This window comes from Saccopteryx leptura, chromosome 1 (genome assembly GCF_036850995.1).
Source record: "Saccopteryx leptura isolate mSacLep1 chromosome 1, mSacLep1_pri_phased_curated, whole genome shotgun sequence".
Classification (NCBI taxonomy): Eukaryota; Metazoa; Chordata; class Mammalia; order Chiroptera; family Emballonuridae; genus Saccopteryx; species Saccopteryx leptura.
The window spans coordinates 377593267-377609421 of NC_089503.1; positions in this window are offsets into that span (position 1 = coordinate 377593267).

Here is a 16155-nt window from a genome sequence, read left to right on the forward strand (position 1 = left end):
AACAGGTGAGACACTCAAATGGGGTATTTTGAGAAGCCTTTAATAAAGGGACTTTTTTTTTTTTTTTGCAAAGGCAGATTTCATTTATTTATTTATTTATTTTCAATGACAGTTTGCATTCAATATTATGTTGTATTAGTTTCGGGTGTACAGCATAGTTGTTAGATCATCAGATATTTCCAGCACCCACCTGGCATTATACGTACACCGTTATTACAGTATTATTGACTATATTTCCTACACTGTACTATTCATTCTGTAACTACCAATCTGTACTTCTCAATCCCTTCACCTTTTCACCCAGTCCCCCAAGCCCTCCCTAACGGGACTTATCTCAGCGGTGTGAGCAGGGTGGGGAGAGACCACCAAGGGTCGTGAGTAGGGGCAGGAAGTCATAGGTAGAAGTGGGGCAGTTATTGGAACCTGGAGAGAGAGACAGAGCTCCTAGGAGGAGCTATGCCCTTTGATGAAAGCCCAGCAACCCTTCATAAATACCTTGACCTCACTCTCCGGGCTCCTTCTGAAACATCTGTGCTTAGCTTCCTACTGTTGTGATGATGGTGCATACAAACCACCCCAAATCTCAGTGGCTACCACCTGCAAACATTTGGTTTTCTCACTTCCAGGCTGACTGGGCTGTTCTGCTTTAGGTTTTGGATTGGTTGGCTTTAGGTCAGCTTTGTGGGCCTCTTATTTTGGGACCACCAGCCAAGAGGCCAAATCAAACAGGCAAGTTCATTTCAGGTCTCTACTCATGCCAAGTCTGCAAACATTCCATTGGCCAAAGTGTGTCACGTGACTGAGCCTAAACTAAATAAAAGAGAGAAATTTATATTACATATACTGCGGTAGAAGGCAAACTCACATGGTAAATCCTAACTCAAGGAGAGTGGGGAGAGTCCGGTTGGGAATGATGGTCCAACCTAGCACAACTTGTCATTGGCCAAGCCCAAGGGAAGGGAAAGCACAGGCGCTTGTTAGAGCAGCTCACACAGGTCAGTGTCCAGGGGCACGGAGCAAGCTGGAAGAGGGGACAGGTATCTGGAGAGGCAAACAGGATATCTGTGCAGGACTACATGAGTTAATTTTTATTTTTATTTTTGTATTTTTCTGAAGTTAGAAACGGGAAGGCAGTCAGACAGACTCCCGCACACGCCCGACCGGGATCCACCTGGCATGCCCACCAGGGGGCAATGCTCTGCCCATCTGGGGCATTGCTCTGTTGCAACCAGAGCCATTCTAGCGCCTGAGGCAGAGGCCATGGAGCCATCCTCAGCGCCCAGACCAACTTTGCTCCAATGTAGTCTTGGCTGTGGGAGGGGAAGAGAGAGACAGAGAGGAAGAAGAGGGGGAGGGGTGGAGAAGCAGATGGGTGCTTCTCCTGTGTGCCCTAGCCTGGAATCGAACCTGGGACTCCTGCACGCTAGGCGGACACTCTACCACTGAGCCAACCAGCCAGGACCCATGAGTTAATATTTTTAACAACGTTAGGCTAGTGGCTGGCACATAAAAAATACTATAGAAGAGTTTGTCAAATGAAAAAATAAAATATAATGTCACCGAGAATGATGTTTTCAAAGATGTTTAATGATGTATTTAGAATGTTCATCATTAATTGTTAAGTAAAAGAGGTTTAAAGCAGGTATACATAATAATATCATTAAGAATACAATCTGCCTAGAAGAAAGACTGGAAGGAAGCTTAGGAAAATGTTAATGCTGTTGCTGGGAAGTCGAACCCTGGGGGTCTTTTCACCTCTTGCTCTGTGTTCAGGGTAAGGTTGCCACATACGGTCTCATAGGTTGTGCACCGCACAACTCCCGGAGGCCCCCTTGTCTCTCTTCACACCTCCAGCTTGTACAAACTTCTTCATGCCCATAGCTCTTAAGATGCACGTGTGCTACTCTGGTGAAATCAAACAAATAAATTCAGTTTTTAAAAATTGCAACCTTGTTGTTTCTTCCTAAAACTTTTCGAGCACAATTGAAGTTGATCTACTTTGGCGTTTTTATTAGCATGAGAGTAAAATTATCTCTGTATTCTAGAACAATTGTTTTATTTTATTTATTGATTTTTAGATAGAGGGAAGGAGTGGGGGGAGAAATGGGAAGCATCAACTTGTAGTAGTTGCTTCCTGTATGTGCCTTGACCAGGCAAGCCCGGAGTTTTGAACTGGTGACCTCAGCATTTCAGGTCGATGCTTTATCCACTGCGCCACCACAGGTCAGGGCCTATAACAGTTGTTTTCAAGATGCAATTCCCAACCGTTGAGCAACCAGAGGGTATATAGTCACCCCTGCAGAAGTGAAAGGCATTGCATCATGTGTGTAGCATAAATAAAGGGAACATTTTTGGCTTGAGTGAGTTATTAAAGTAAAAATAATATAAGTAAAACACTATAATTTATTTTATTCACTGGAGAAATCCAGAACCGATGGGTCAGAAATTATGGATATAAAAATGGGATTTCATATTAAATCCATACTGGAGAAGATTTAAAGTCAAATGAAGGCTTCTTTCCCCATGCCCGGGATGAAAGAAACTGGTTCTTTGTTGTTGTTTTTTTTAATTTTAGAGAGAATAAGGGAAAGGGAAAGAAACATCGATTTGTTCCATTTATTTGTGCATTCATTGGTTGATTCTTGCATGTGCCCTGACTGGGGATTGAAATTTGGGATCATGCTTTAAGCAATGGAGCTACCTGGCCAGGCTAGAAGTCCAGTTCTTACTGCCATCCAGACCAAAGCTGTACTTCCTGCCTTCCTACTTCTTGTTATGTGAGATAGTAAATATCTGTACTTCTTAGGGCACTGCCGTTGCATATTCCAGTATTTGCAGCTGCAAATTATATATATTGTCTTTGAAGCCTTCCCTTCCCATTTCCTCCTCTGTGTGCCTACAACCCTTGTAAGTATCCATGTTCTAGCATATGGTGTAATAGTCATTGACATGATGTTTATGAGATCGTCCAAACAATTCATGGGTTGCTTTCATTTTTGTAACTCAATACCCTTCTTGGTATCTAACACAGAAGCATTTGTTTCATTGTTGTCAAGACTTTGTATATTAACTGTTCCGGGGAGGGACACACACACACACACACACACACACACACACACACACACACGGTCTCCAAGCACAGGTGAGGCTGTTGGTAAAGGCTGAGTCAAACAAACTATCCCCAAATGCCCGAACCCCCAGCGGTGCTCTCCTAAAAACTAGTAAATGGAACTGAAAGTCACTCTAGACGCAGGGTGGGGCAACACGGAAGAGTAGGTCTCTTCTTCCATTTGGATTCTTCCTAGCTATTATTTTAATTTTATTTATTTAATTAATTAATTAATTAGTTTTTGGTATTTTTCTGAAGTTGGAAACGGGGAGGCAGTCAGACAGACTCCCGCATGCCCCCAACTGGGATCCACCTGGCATGCCCACCAGGGGGCGATGCTCTGCCCATCTGGGGTGTTGCTCTGTTGCATCTAGAGCCATTCTAGCGCCTGAGGCAGAGGCCATGGAGCCATCCTCAGCGCCCGGGCCATCTTTGGTCCAATGGAGCCTCGGCTGCAGAAGGGGAAGAGAGAGACAGAGAGGAAGGAGAGGGGGAGTGGTGTAGAAGCAGATGGGCGCTTGTCCTGTGTGCCCTAGCCAGTAATCGAACCCGGGACTCCCACACTCCTGGCCGACGCTCTACCACTGAGCCAACCGGCCAGGGCCTATTTTAATTTTATTTAAAAAAATATTTTTGGAGATTAAAACTTTGGCTTTATTACAAAGCTACATCAGAGGACATGGTGTGGTTGTGAAGTCCAATGGGCTTACTAATACTTTCCTGTTCTGAATTTATCCTCCAAAGTGCGATCCTGCACCTCTGCTGGGACAGGGGCTGTCCCGTTCAACATGGCTGGCGGGACAGACCAGAACACACCTGTACCCCCAGACCAGGTTGTCAAACACGGACCCAAACTAGAATGAGTTCAGAAAGCCTGGCCTGCTGGGTGGGGGCAGGGCGGGCAGTGCGCTTGAACAAAGACATGAACTTCTGAACGGGATAATCTGCTACTCAGAATTCTTTGCAGTGCGTCTCACTTTCCCCTCCTGGTTTAGATCATTGAGAGGTCACAGTATTTAAACATTTCCCGGGATCTTGGTTTGGCTTTTGCTTTCTTACAATATGAAGAATGTAGCTTTTGAACCAACCGAGGAGGAGGAGGGCAGCAAAATGAGGACTGTTTTGTGTTTGTCATCATCATATTTTGAGACAAAGTTTCAATGTGGTGGCTTGAATTATCAGGGACAGAATTATGCAGGAATCTGAATTTGACCATTTGGGCCCCAGGCTGCAGTAGAAGTAACCAGTCCAAGGTGCTGTTTTCAGAGTTCCCATGTCCCAGTGGACAAATCTGATAAACTAATTTGATAAGGTATTAATGGAAGAGCAGAGGTGTATCCGTAGACCACCCAAACCTCCTTTGTGCTGTCACAGCCACTTTTGAGGCCTTGACTCGAAGGACAGTGTCCTGCAGGACTGTGAAGCCATGTAGCAGGTTTCCTCAAGAAGGGGTGCTTAATCTGGCACCCCCAAATCATGGCACATAGGAAGCTCCTACTTCATTCCCCCTACCCACCCACCCCCACAGCTGGTGATTGTAAGAATGTGGGGGGAAAGGAAGAGTTTTCCAGGTTTGATTCAGAAGGAGCAAAACACAGGTCAAGCCAGAGCGGAGATCCTTCCAGACCCACCCCATCGCGATGCACTTCACCAGCTTGGGCAGAGACAGGAAGTAGGGGAGGGAGACACAGAGCCCTGTGGATGTGACGAGGGCATCATTTCTAAGTTCTGTAGAGCAAGTTGACCTGATCAGGCTCTCTCCAACCACTCTGACACTCAGTCTCTTCTTTCAGCTTCCTCCGCCTAATAACTGCCACGGGTCCCAAAAGTCTACCTTCCCCTGGCCCCCACAGCACAGCCACAGTCTGTGCACTGCCAGTCCCGGTAATCTTCAAGTAAATGTCTCTCCTGGGTCCTTAGGGGATTGGGCTAGAGTGTAATGTACATGACTCAGTGTGGCCCATCCCCTCTATTAGAGAAAGAGCTGAAAGCAAATAGTCTGTGACCGTGAGTTAGTAACGTCGGCTTCATTGCAGAATATTTTGTGGAAGGTGCCACGGTGAATAGCATTTGCAAACCTTTTGAGATGAATTTCTGTGCCATGAAAGGGGAAGTTAGAGAGACTGAGGCTCAGATGATTTATTTCTCAGTTTAGACTTGTGTGTTTCTTTCGCTTCTGGGACATTTCTTCCCGTCTATCTGCCTTTGGGGATCAGCATCGAAAGAGGACTGAGTCATCATTTGGCCACGTCTTATTTTCTGTGTTTAATTCCTTAATGTAGAAGAGAATTAGGCAAGAGGATTAAGAGAGATTGAACAAGATTCATTACTGAATTATTAAAAATTAAGCTCTGGCTTAAGACACCCCAAGAGGAGAAGTGTACAAGGTGAGGGATATAGAAACTCCTTATTTAAGCACAAGAGATGTTATCCATTTGTTTCTTGGTAAAAAATCAAGAATTAAAAATATGCTCACAAGATATCATAATGTTGCATCCATGAAGAGACCTCTGGCCCATCTGTGGGAAGGTTTAGACTTAGAGGAGTAGCTGCTGTTTTGAGATGGGTTCACCTATTTCTCCTCATCGTCCACAGGATAGATCTTCTTACCCAGAGTTTCCAACTGCTACACCATCAAATAAATGCTCACAGGGTTTGTAAGCCCCTAGGTAATATGCCAGAGCAGAGCTTCATCAAGATATCCCCAATTAACAACGTTCCCTTTCTCCTTTTCAATGAAAAAATTGGCTTCCAAAGTCAGCTTGTTCATCTATTCATGCCGTCTGGTCTTGAAGTGGGAAAACAGAAAGTGAGGACTGGGGGCCTGACCTGTGGTGGCGCAGTGGGTGGGGCGTTGACCTGGAACACTGAGGTCGCCGGTCCGAGGGCCTGGGCTTGCCTGGTCAAGGCACATACAGCAAGCGATCAGTGAACAACTAGAGTGAAGCAACCATGAGTTGGTGCTTTTCAGCCCCTTCCCATAAAAATCAATAAAATCTTAAAAAAAAACAAAACACAAAGGCTATGAGAGTGAACTGGTGGGGGGGGGGGAGGTTCTGAAAATTATAATATTAGGTTTCCCCAGTGAACTCCTCAAAAAGTGAAAATTATAGAAAGTGACTAAAATGTTTAAGATAACATGGTCATTTGTTGTTTATTCAGTTTCATTCCTCACAAGATATTTATTAAAACCCAGAGTAAGGAAAGTCTCTATCAATCCAGCTCACTGTCAGAAGAGTATGCTTCCAGACTGCAGAGATGGACCGCGGCTGTCAGGAGACAAAGGGCGAGTTTGCCCTCGGAGCTGCTATGGTTTTCAGGAGCGGGAAATCGCTGCTTTTTCTTGGTGAGTTCCTTGCTGTCGTGTTTAGTCTAGAGCCAGGGTTTGCAATACCCTAGAATGACCACGGATAGACAACTGGGGGCCTGTGAACCTCATGAACTTGAGCAACATTTTCATTACACTTACTTGAGTTGGGAACGTGGAGAACCCAAAGCTCTCATTAGATCCTCAGAGAAGTCTGTGACCCCATAAATGAAAAACCCTGGTTCCGAGAATGGGACACCTGCACACTTTCTGGCTCAGCTGCAGAAGCCCTACCTTAAATATAGGTAATCTTATTATCCTCACTGTACAGATGAGGAAACAGGCCAGCAGAGTTGAAATGACCCGTTCAAGGTCATGCAGGCAGCGAATGGGGAAGCCAGGTTATAAACCGGAATCTGTGTGACTTCAGAACCTGAGCCTCTCATTAGTGGGCAGTGCTTTGTCTATATTTAACAAGGTTAAAAATAATAAGATCCAGAATGTGTTAGGGCTTTTCCAACTTCCCCAAATCCTTATAGCAGCATCTTTGACAGGTGACCCAGTTCTGTCTGAACCCTTCTGAAGGCGGGAGCTTCCCACCTCCCCAGAGGTTAGTTCCATTGTTGGACTTAATGAGTGCTTTTAAAATAATAAAACCAAATTTATTTTAGGATTGGGTGTTGGCAAGATGCTTTTAAATGTTGTAAAATGCAGAACACCTTCAGGACTGAAATTCGGCCTCATGGCAACCTCTGCTGCGCTCCCTCTTCAAAGTGGAGCACACGGGGGAGTGGGCTGTGTTGGAAAATAAAAGCATGCACAACGAGGAATAATCTAACCTGTGGAATGGTGGATAAGACAATCTTCCAAAAGTGTTAGAAGGAGGTGGGTTTTGTTTGACCAGCGGTGGTATAGTGGGCAGAGCGTCAATCTGGAATGTTGAGATCCTAGGTTTGAAACCCCGAGGTCACCGGCTTGAGCACAGTCTCACCAGCATCAGTGCTGGGTCACCAGCTTGAGTATGGGATCATCTAAATGATCCCATGGTTGCTGGCTTGATCCCAAAGGTTGCTGGCTTAAAGCCCAAGGTCACTGACAAGCAATCAATGAACAATTAAAGTACTGCAACTACAAGCTGATACTTCTCATCTCTCTCTCTCTTTCTCAAAAAAAAAAAAAAAAAAAAGACAGGTTTTAAAAATGAGAATAACCTGACAATTTCTGTATATGACCAAATCTTTATTAGCTGACAATTAGGGTCTTTTTTTCTTTAGCTTCTTTTGTAAGAATGATTTTTTTTGTATCTCCTTTACACTTTGGCGAACAAGAAATACAGAAGGTAGGGAGGATGTTTTCTTGTGAGCTCAAGATTTTTCCTGCTTTTCAAAAGGTCCTGAATGATAGAGACCTTAGAAATTGAAAGCATTTAAGACTTATGTTAGTAAATTAGAAAATGCATTATTATTGCCTGAATAAAGTATTCGTTTTGTATAGTTAGTCTCCAAAGATGGTCTCCAAGGGCCCATGCCTCCCAGGATTCACGTCCTTGTGTATGATTCCTTCATGCAGAATCTAGACTGGTCTAGATTGATTTAAACCAAAAGAATGTGGTGGAGACCCTAGGACTCTGTGGAGAGAGAGAGATGGTCCCAATGGCCCAAGAACCCCAGGCTTCCAGCCATCTCTGAGAAGGTGCCAGACATGTAGATGAGAGAGCTTGGATGTTCTTTTGCAATAGAGCTCTCAGGTGACCACAGCCCCAGCTGATATCACATAGAGCAGAAGAACCATCCCACTGAGCCTAGTCAACCTATGGACTCGTGAGAGATAATAACATGGTTGTTATTTTAAGCCCCTAAGTTGTGAGATGGTTTGTTATATAGTAATAAATAACCAAACACATTTTCATTTTCATATATCAAACCTTGTTATTTTTATGAGTAAACTAAGTTAATAAAAATGCATATGATAGCAAAGTGATTAAACACATTCATTCATCTTGCAGAACATCCAGTCAGAAATAAACCTTAGTAAAGCAATATTAGGACCACAATGAGATAGTGCTTCTCACCCATTAGGATGGTTATAATAAAAAAAAGAGAGGGCCCTGGCCAGTTGGCTCAGTGGTAGAGCGTCGGCCTGGCGTGTAGAAGTCCCGGGTTCGATTCCCGGCCAGGGCACACAGGAGAAGCGCCCATCTGCTTCTCCACCCCCCCTCCTTCCTCTCTGTCTCTCTCTTCCCCTCCCGCAACCGAGGCTCCATTGGAGCAAAGATGGCCCGGGAGCTGGGGATGGCTCCTTGGCCTCTGCCCGAAGCGCTAGAGTGGCTCTGGTCTCGGCAGAGCGACGCCCTGGAAGGGCAGAGCATCACCCCCTGGTGGGCGTGCCTGGTGGATCCCGGTCGGGCACATGCGGGAGTCTGTCTGACTGTCTCTCCCGGTTTCTAGCTTCAGAAAAATACAAAAAAAAATACAAAAAAATACAAAAAAAATTTAAAAAAAGAGAGAGAGAGGCAATAACAAGTGTTGGTAAGCAGGTGGAGAAATTGGGACCCTCATACATTGCCGGTGGAACGTAACATGGTGCAGCTGTTTTAGAAAGCAGTCTGGCAGTTCCTCGGAGAGGTAGCATTCAACCCAGCAATTCTACTACTAAGTCTACACCCAATACAAGTTAATGTCCCCACAAAAACTTGTACAAGATTGTTATAACAACATTATTCATAATAGCTGAAAAGCAGAAGCAACACAAATGTCTATCAACTGATGAACAGATAAATAACGTGGTACTATCTACATTATTTGGCAATAAAAAGGAATGAAGTACTATATGCTACAACATGAATGACTACTGAAAATGTTATAAGTGAAGAAGCCAGCCACAAACAGCCACATAGTGCATGATTCTATTTATATGAAATGTCTAGAATAAATAAATCTATAGAGACTGAGACTAGATTAGTGCTTGTCTAAGGATGGAGAGCAATGGGGAGTAACTGCAAATGGGTACAGGATTTTTTGGGGGGGAGTAATGAAAATATTCTAGAATTGATTGTGTTGATGATTTCAAACTGTGAATATAGTAAAAACATTGAATTGTATATTCAACATGGGTGAATGGTGTGGTGTGTGAATTGTATCCCAATAAAGGTATTTTTTAAAAGGCAATATTCTATAAGACAGATGTCTATTTTGTTTTGACGATTTTGGGTGCCAGACTCCTATCTATAATGAGATAAGGCTAACTCAACCCAGAAAGCTACAGCCACTCTTGAATGGGCTTTTTGATGGGGGAGTTTATGGAAACAACATATGAAATGAGAATTGATGGTCAGTTTATTATGCAGTTAATATAGTGTAATATTATAGCTAATACTCTTATCTTCATTCTACCAGAAAGGCGAAGATCAGTACAGAGATTTAGTCTGAATTCTTATATTTTCTGACTGTGAGGTTTGTTAAATCACCTCTTGGGCCCTGCTGTGTTCTGATTATGAAGTGATATTAGCTTGTCAGCATGAGGAAGAGGAAGAAGGAAGTATTGCCCCCTCCTCCACTTCCCAGAAAACAAAACAATGTTCACAACAATACTTGCAAGAGCCATCCAAGGTATCTGAATTCATACTTACACAGTAAGAAAACATAAGTTACAGTTTGACTACCCCACTGCAGTGTGATAGCACATTTGTCATTGATTAATGCTAATTATATGGTTGACTTTATTTTTTTTTTATAAAGATTTTATTTATTGATTCTAGAAAGAAGATAGAGAGAGAGAAAGATGGCGAGGAGGAGCTGGAAGCACTAATTTGTAGTAGTTGCCTGTCATATGTGCCTCGACCCGGCAAGCTTGCCTGGGGTCCCGAACTGGCAACCCCAGCCAGCATTCCAAGTTGACACCCTAACCACTGGCCACCACAGGTCGGGCTATATGGTTGACTTTTATAGCTATTTTATTTTATTTTTAATTAAATATCTGCTCTATTTGTAGCTAGGTACAGTTAGTTCTATCAGTATCCTTTAATTCAAGCTTGTTAATTGTGCATTTATGTCCTCTGTAGTTTTACAAATGTTCGGCAACTTCATTTAAAATTAAAACAATAAGTGCATTGCTCCTCAGTCTTTGGGTTAAGATCAAGTGTAAAAACACACATGATTGCTTTTTGATAAACTAAAATGTGTCAGGGTTCTGAGGATGCAATCCTGATCAGAACACACTTCCTGCTCTCGAGAAGCTCACAGAAGATGAAAGTGTCTCAGTAATGTCTCAATGCACGAGGATATAAGACCTTCAGTGCCAGTTTGTATTTACTTTACATTTATATCTTCAATTTATATATACAGTATATATAATTTCATTTAAAACTTCATTATTTTTTTAAAAGAATGTTAAAATCTCATCATAAAACTTGCCTTAAAACCTGCCAAGTTTTGCTTAATACACTTTGAGACTCCATTGTTAGGTGCACAGTGTTAGGATTTTTATAACTTTCTTTTATCTCCTTCTGTGTCTAATCTGCTATTCACACCATCCAGTGAAATTTTATCCCAGACATCCAGACATTATAGTTTTTGTTTGTTTGTTTGTTTGTTTTTTGTATTTTTCTGAAGTTGGAAACAGGGAGGCAGTCAGACAGACTCCCACATGAGCCCGACCGGGATCCACCTGGCATGCCCACCAGGGGGCGATGCTCTGCCCATCTGGGGTGTCGCTCTGCCGCAATCAGAGCCATTCTAGCGCCTGAGGCAGAGGCCATGGAGCCATCCTCAGCGCCTGGGCCAACTTTGCTCCAGTGGAGCCTTGGCTGCGGGAGGGGAAGAGAGAGACAGAGAGGAAGGAGAGGGGGAGGGGTGGAGAAGCAGATGGGTGCTTCTCCTGTGTGCCCTGGCTGGGAATCGAACCCGGGACTCCCGCATGCCAGGACAACGCTCTACCACTGAGCCAACCAGCCAGGGCCGACATTGTAGTTTTTATCTCTAGACAATTTAAGCCTTTTTTATTTTTCATGTCTCTACTTAACATGCTCAATCTTTTCTCTCTACCCTCTTGAATTTATGGACTATACTTACGGTAACTTTTAATGTTCTTGTCTGCTAATTCTGTCGTCTGTGTTGTTTCTGGCTGTGTTTCTATGGATTGGTTTTTTTCTCTTTGTTATGGGCCATAGTTTCCTGCCTCTTTGCCTGGTAAGTTTTGATGGGTTGCTCAACATTGTATATTTTACCTTGTTAAATGCTGAGTGTTTTTGGATTCCTGTAAATATTCTGGAGCTTTGTTCTGGGGCACAGTTAAATGAACTTGAAAACAGTTTGAGCCTTTTAAGTCCTTCACTATTTTTGAGCATTGTGAGGTGGGACCCGAGTCGTCTTCAGAGTCTATGGCTAAATTACAATGTTTTCCACTCTGCCTGCCTGAGGGGAGCCCAACTGTTCCTAGTCTGTGTCATCTCCCTGGATTGCTCCCTGCGCTCCTCTTGGGTCATTCTTTCTCTGGCTTTGAGTAGGTGCCTCACACTCCTGCGCTGAGGAGCGCTCAGCTCAAGACGGAAGGGGGGTCCTGTGCACGTCTCTGGAGTCGTCTCCCTCTGTGAGCAGCTCTCTCCTCCCCAGCACTGTGCCTGCAATCTGGCAGGGCAGCGCTGGCTCCCTCAGCCTCGCAGCTCTATTTCCACGACTCAAGGAGAACAAAGGTGGGCCTGGCTTCCCCCTCCGGATGCTACGGTTTGGAGACTCCGCAGGTGCTAAGCTGGAACAGTCTCCGGCCTCACCTCGTTCACTTCCTCTCTCAGGAACCACTGAGTGCTGCCCGATGTCCAAAGCGTGAAAAACCGTTGTTTCAGATTTTCTGTTCAGTTTTTTAGTTGTTGCAGGGGAGAGGGTAAAATTGGTCCCTGTTATTCCATCTTGGCTGGAAGCTGAAGTCTACTTTCTTTCTAATAATGCTTTTTGCCTTAATCCCTATTTTTGTCTGATAGTGATACGGTTGTACCAGCTTTTCTTCCATCAGTATCTGCCTGGTGCTGGCATCCTTTGACTTTGAACTCCCTTTATCCTTACATTTCAGGTTTCTCTTTATAGAACATAACGGTTGGGTTTTGTTTTAGTTTCTAGTCTAAGAATCTTTGTCCTTTGACAGGTGGATTTCATCTTTTAAATTTATTTGGATCAGTAATCTATTTGGACTTATTTCTGTTTTCTTTTTTGTGCTTTTCCTCTATCACACTTTTTCTGTTTTATTGCTTTCTAGTGTAAAGTTTTGCTCATTCCCTCCCTCTTTTATTTCTACAGGTTTGAAAGTTATGTATTCTAATTTTATTTTGGTGGGAAATTACACTTAGAATTTTAATATGCATTCTTGACATAAGAAAGCACACAATTAACTGGTATCACTATCCTGTTAAAAAATAGAAGGTCTTATAAGGATTTAATTCCTTTCTCCTCTCTCTCATATTCCACGCTACTGTTACCTAAAATGTGTTTTTATTATTTCTATTTTAGACAGAGGAACACAGAGAGAGAGAGAAACTTCTATTTGCTGTTCCACTTATTCATGCTGTCTGTCATTGGTTGATTCTGTGTGTGCCCTGGCCAGGGATCAAGCCTGCAACCTTGGCATATTGGGTCAACACTTCTAACCAGCTGAGCTACCCAGCCAGGGCTCCATCTTGTTTTTAAATATTCCCACACAAATTAATAATTTTTAATAGTCAATGATCATTAGGGTTTAGATTTTCTTTTTTTTTTTTTTTTTAAATGCCTTTTAAAAAATATTTACCGATTGATTTTAGAGAGAGAGAGAGAGAGAGAGAGAGAGAAGTGGGGAAGAGAGACAGAAACATCAGTCTGTTCCTATATGTGCCCTGTCCGGGGATCGAACCAGCAACCTTTGCATATGGGGATGATGCCCTAAACCTACTGAGCTATGTGGCCAGGGCCAGGGTTTAGATTTTCAACCTACCTGTTTGTTTGCCGTTGGCATCTTGCATCCCACTTCTTCAACAATCTCACTGAAGAAGATCCTTCAGGAGTTCTTTCACTGAGGGTCAGTGAGAAGTGAACCCTCTCAGTCTTTTGTTTGTCTGAAAACATCATTTTTATTCTGTGCTCAGTCTAGAAACATTATTTAGCTGAATGTAAATTTCCAGGTTGACAATTACTTCTCCTCAGCACATTGAGGGTATTGTTTCACTTTTATCGGCCTTTGTTATCTCTGATGAGGAGTGTGTTCTTGGGAATGATTGTTCTTTGTACATGACCTGTCTTTTCAATTTGGTTAGCTTTATCTTTGTCTGTATTGTTCTGCCGGTGTGATGATGTTTCTTGGGAAGGGTTTGTTTTTATTTATTCTAAGCCTCCCTTTGCTACTTCAATTAAAAAGACTCATTTTGTCTGATGATGTGTTGTCCTACCTGGATCCTTCTTCAGGACTAAAGGACCTAATCCCCCAGATGTAGACAGCTGGGGGTGCTTCCAGCAGACAATGCTCAGATGTCAGCCCTCTGCAGGAACTACCCTCAGAAGCTGCGTAGTGCTGCTGCTTTAGCCACAAAGTCACACCCCTTTCCTGAAGACAGCTTGCATCCGATGATTGGTTGATGCCAGGTTTCCAAGAGCCAGCCTTCTTTTTCCAACGTGGGACAATTCTAAAGGGCCATCTTAGCTTCCTAGCTCCCCATGGTGGGGTGGTTAGCTCATTCAGGATTGCCAGAGTCTTGCATCTCTGAAACCTCTCAGTCTCGTGTCGTGGGAAACCCCTCAATCCTGGGCAAACCAGAACAATTGGTCATCCTTCCCATGAAGCTGGTTGAGGTCTTTGTAGAGAGACTGCATTGCAGCTCACCTCCTCGCTCTGCCCAGTCCTGCTCCCATCCTTTTACTGTTATTGATCCAAAGAGGCCTCCACAATAAGCCTCCTGCCCACTAATCTATTCTCTGGGGAACCCACACTTCAACACTCATCTTTCTAAATTTATGTATAGAAAATTCTTAGATTTTTTTTTTTAAAGATTGCCTTTCACATTCTCTGTTCTTTTCTTCAGGGATATTTACTAAATGCGTGTTGAATTTCTTCATTCTATCCTCCATTTCTCTTCATCACTCTTCCCTCTGCCCATCTTTCTCTCTTTGAATTTGCTAATTTCATCTTCATATGGGTCAAATTTGCTGTATAACCCATGTATTGACTTCTACATTTTAATAAATTCCTTCATTTGGCTTTGAAGACACATCTTCATCTGGTTTTCTTCCTGTATTTCTGGTTGCTCTATTTCAGTTTTGTTTGCTGGTTCTTCTTCATCGTCCCTACTTCTAAGCGATGAAGTCCCCAGGACTCGGCTGTTGGACCTCTTCTCTCTTTCACAATCTAAACCACTTTCCAGATGAACTCATCAACCTTGGTATTTCAGATACCAAAAATATGCTGATATCTTCCAAATTTTTATCTCCAGTTCATACATCTTTAAACTCTGGACCAGCTGGCTAACAACATCTCCACTTGGAAGTTTCAGAATCAAGCTGCTGGCCCTCATTCCCAAACCCTACCGTTTTTCCTATTTCAGTTAATGGTAACTTTTCTTTTCTTTTCTTTTTCTGTAACAGAGAGAGGGAGATACAGAGAGACAGACAGAAAGGAGGTGAGACGAGAAGCATCAGTTCTTTGTTGCGGCACCTTAGCTATTCATTGATTGCCTTCTCATATGTGCATTGACCAGGGAGAGGGAGGGTTCCAGCAGAGTGAGTGACCACTTGTTCAAGCCAGCAAACTTGGGCTTCAAGTCAGTGACCTTTGGGCTCAAGCCAGAGACCATGGGGTCATGTTTATGATCCCACGCTCAAGCCAGTGACCCTGCACTCAAGCTGGATGAGCCCGTGCTCAAGCTGGCGACCTTGGGGTTTCGAACCTGGGTCCTCTGAATCCCAGTGCGACACTCTATCCACTGTGCCACTGCCTGGTCAGGAATGGTAACTCTTAATATAGATGTTCAGGCTAAAACCCTTGGGGTCATCTTTATCTCCTGTCTTTGTCACACAGTAAATACAACAAATTCTATGGATTTTACCTAAAAATGGATTCAGAATTGGACCGCTTCTTACAATCCTCACTGCTGCCCCCTGGTCCAAGTCACCACGATTTCTTGCCTGGATTATTGCACTAGCCTCCTAGTCTGCCTGCAGTCTATTCTCAACATAATAGCCAGAGCGATCCTGTTAAAATGTGGGGTGAAATCCTTACTACCCACTGCCTAGAACCCACCAGTACTTTCTTTGTCACTTGGAGTAAAAGCAAAGTCATGATAGTGGCTCACAAATCCCTGTGTGTGTCAGCTCCCTGTGACCTGCTGTGCTCATCTTCCACTGCCCGTTCTAGTGCTCTCTCTCTCTCTCTCTCTCCATTCCCACCCACCCACACTAGGATCCTCGCTATTAGTTAAAAATACCAGGCATGTTACCACTCGGGGCCTTTGTTCTGGCTGTTTCTGGATGCAGTGAATACTGAATGACTTAATAGTCTGTGAAAGCCCTTAGAACAGTGTTATGTGCTAGCTATCTCTATTACTTTCATCATACTTAGTATCTACTTATTATTTATAATATCTTTCAGATTTTATGTTATTTTGACTTTTGAGGAGGTGCCAATTTTTCTATTTCTTGCATGTACAACCTCTACTGATAAAGCCTAATCAGCCACAGGCCAGTAAGAACAAGTTTCTAGTCCAGCCAAAATCAGTTGCCTACTGACT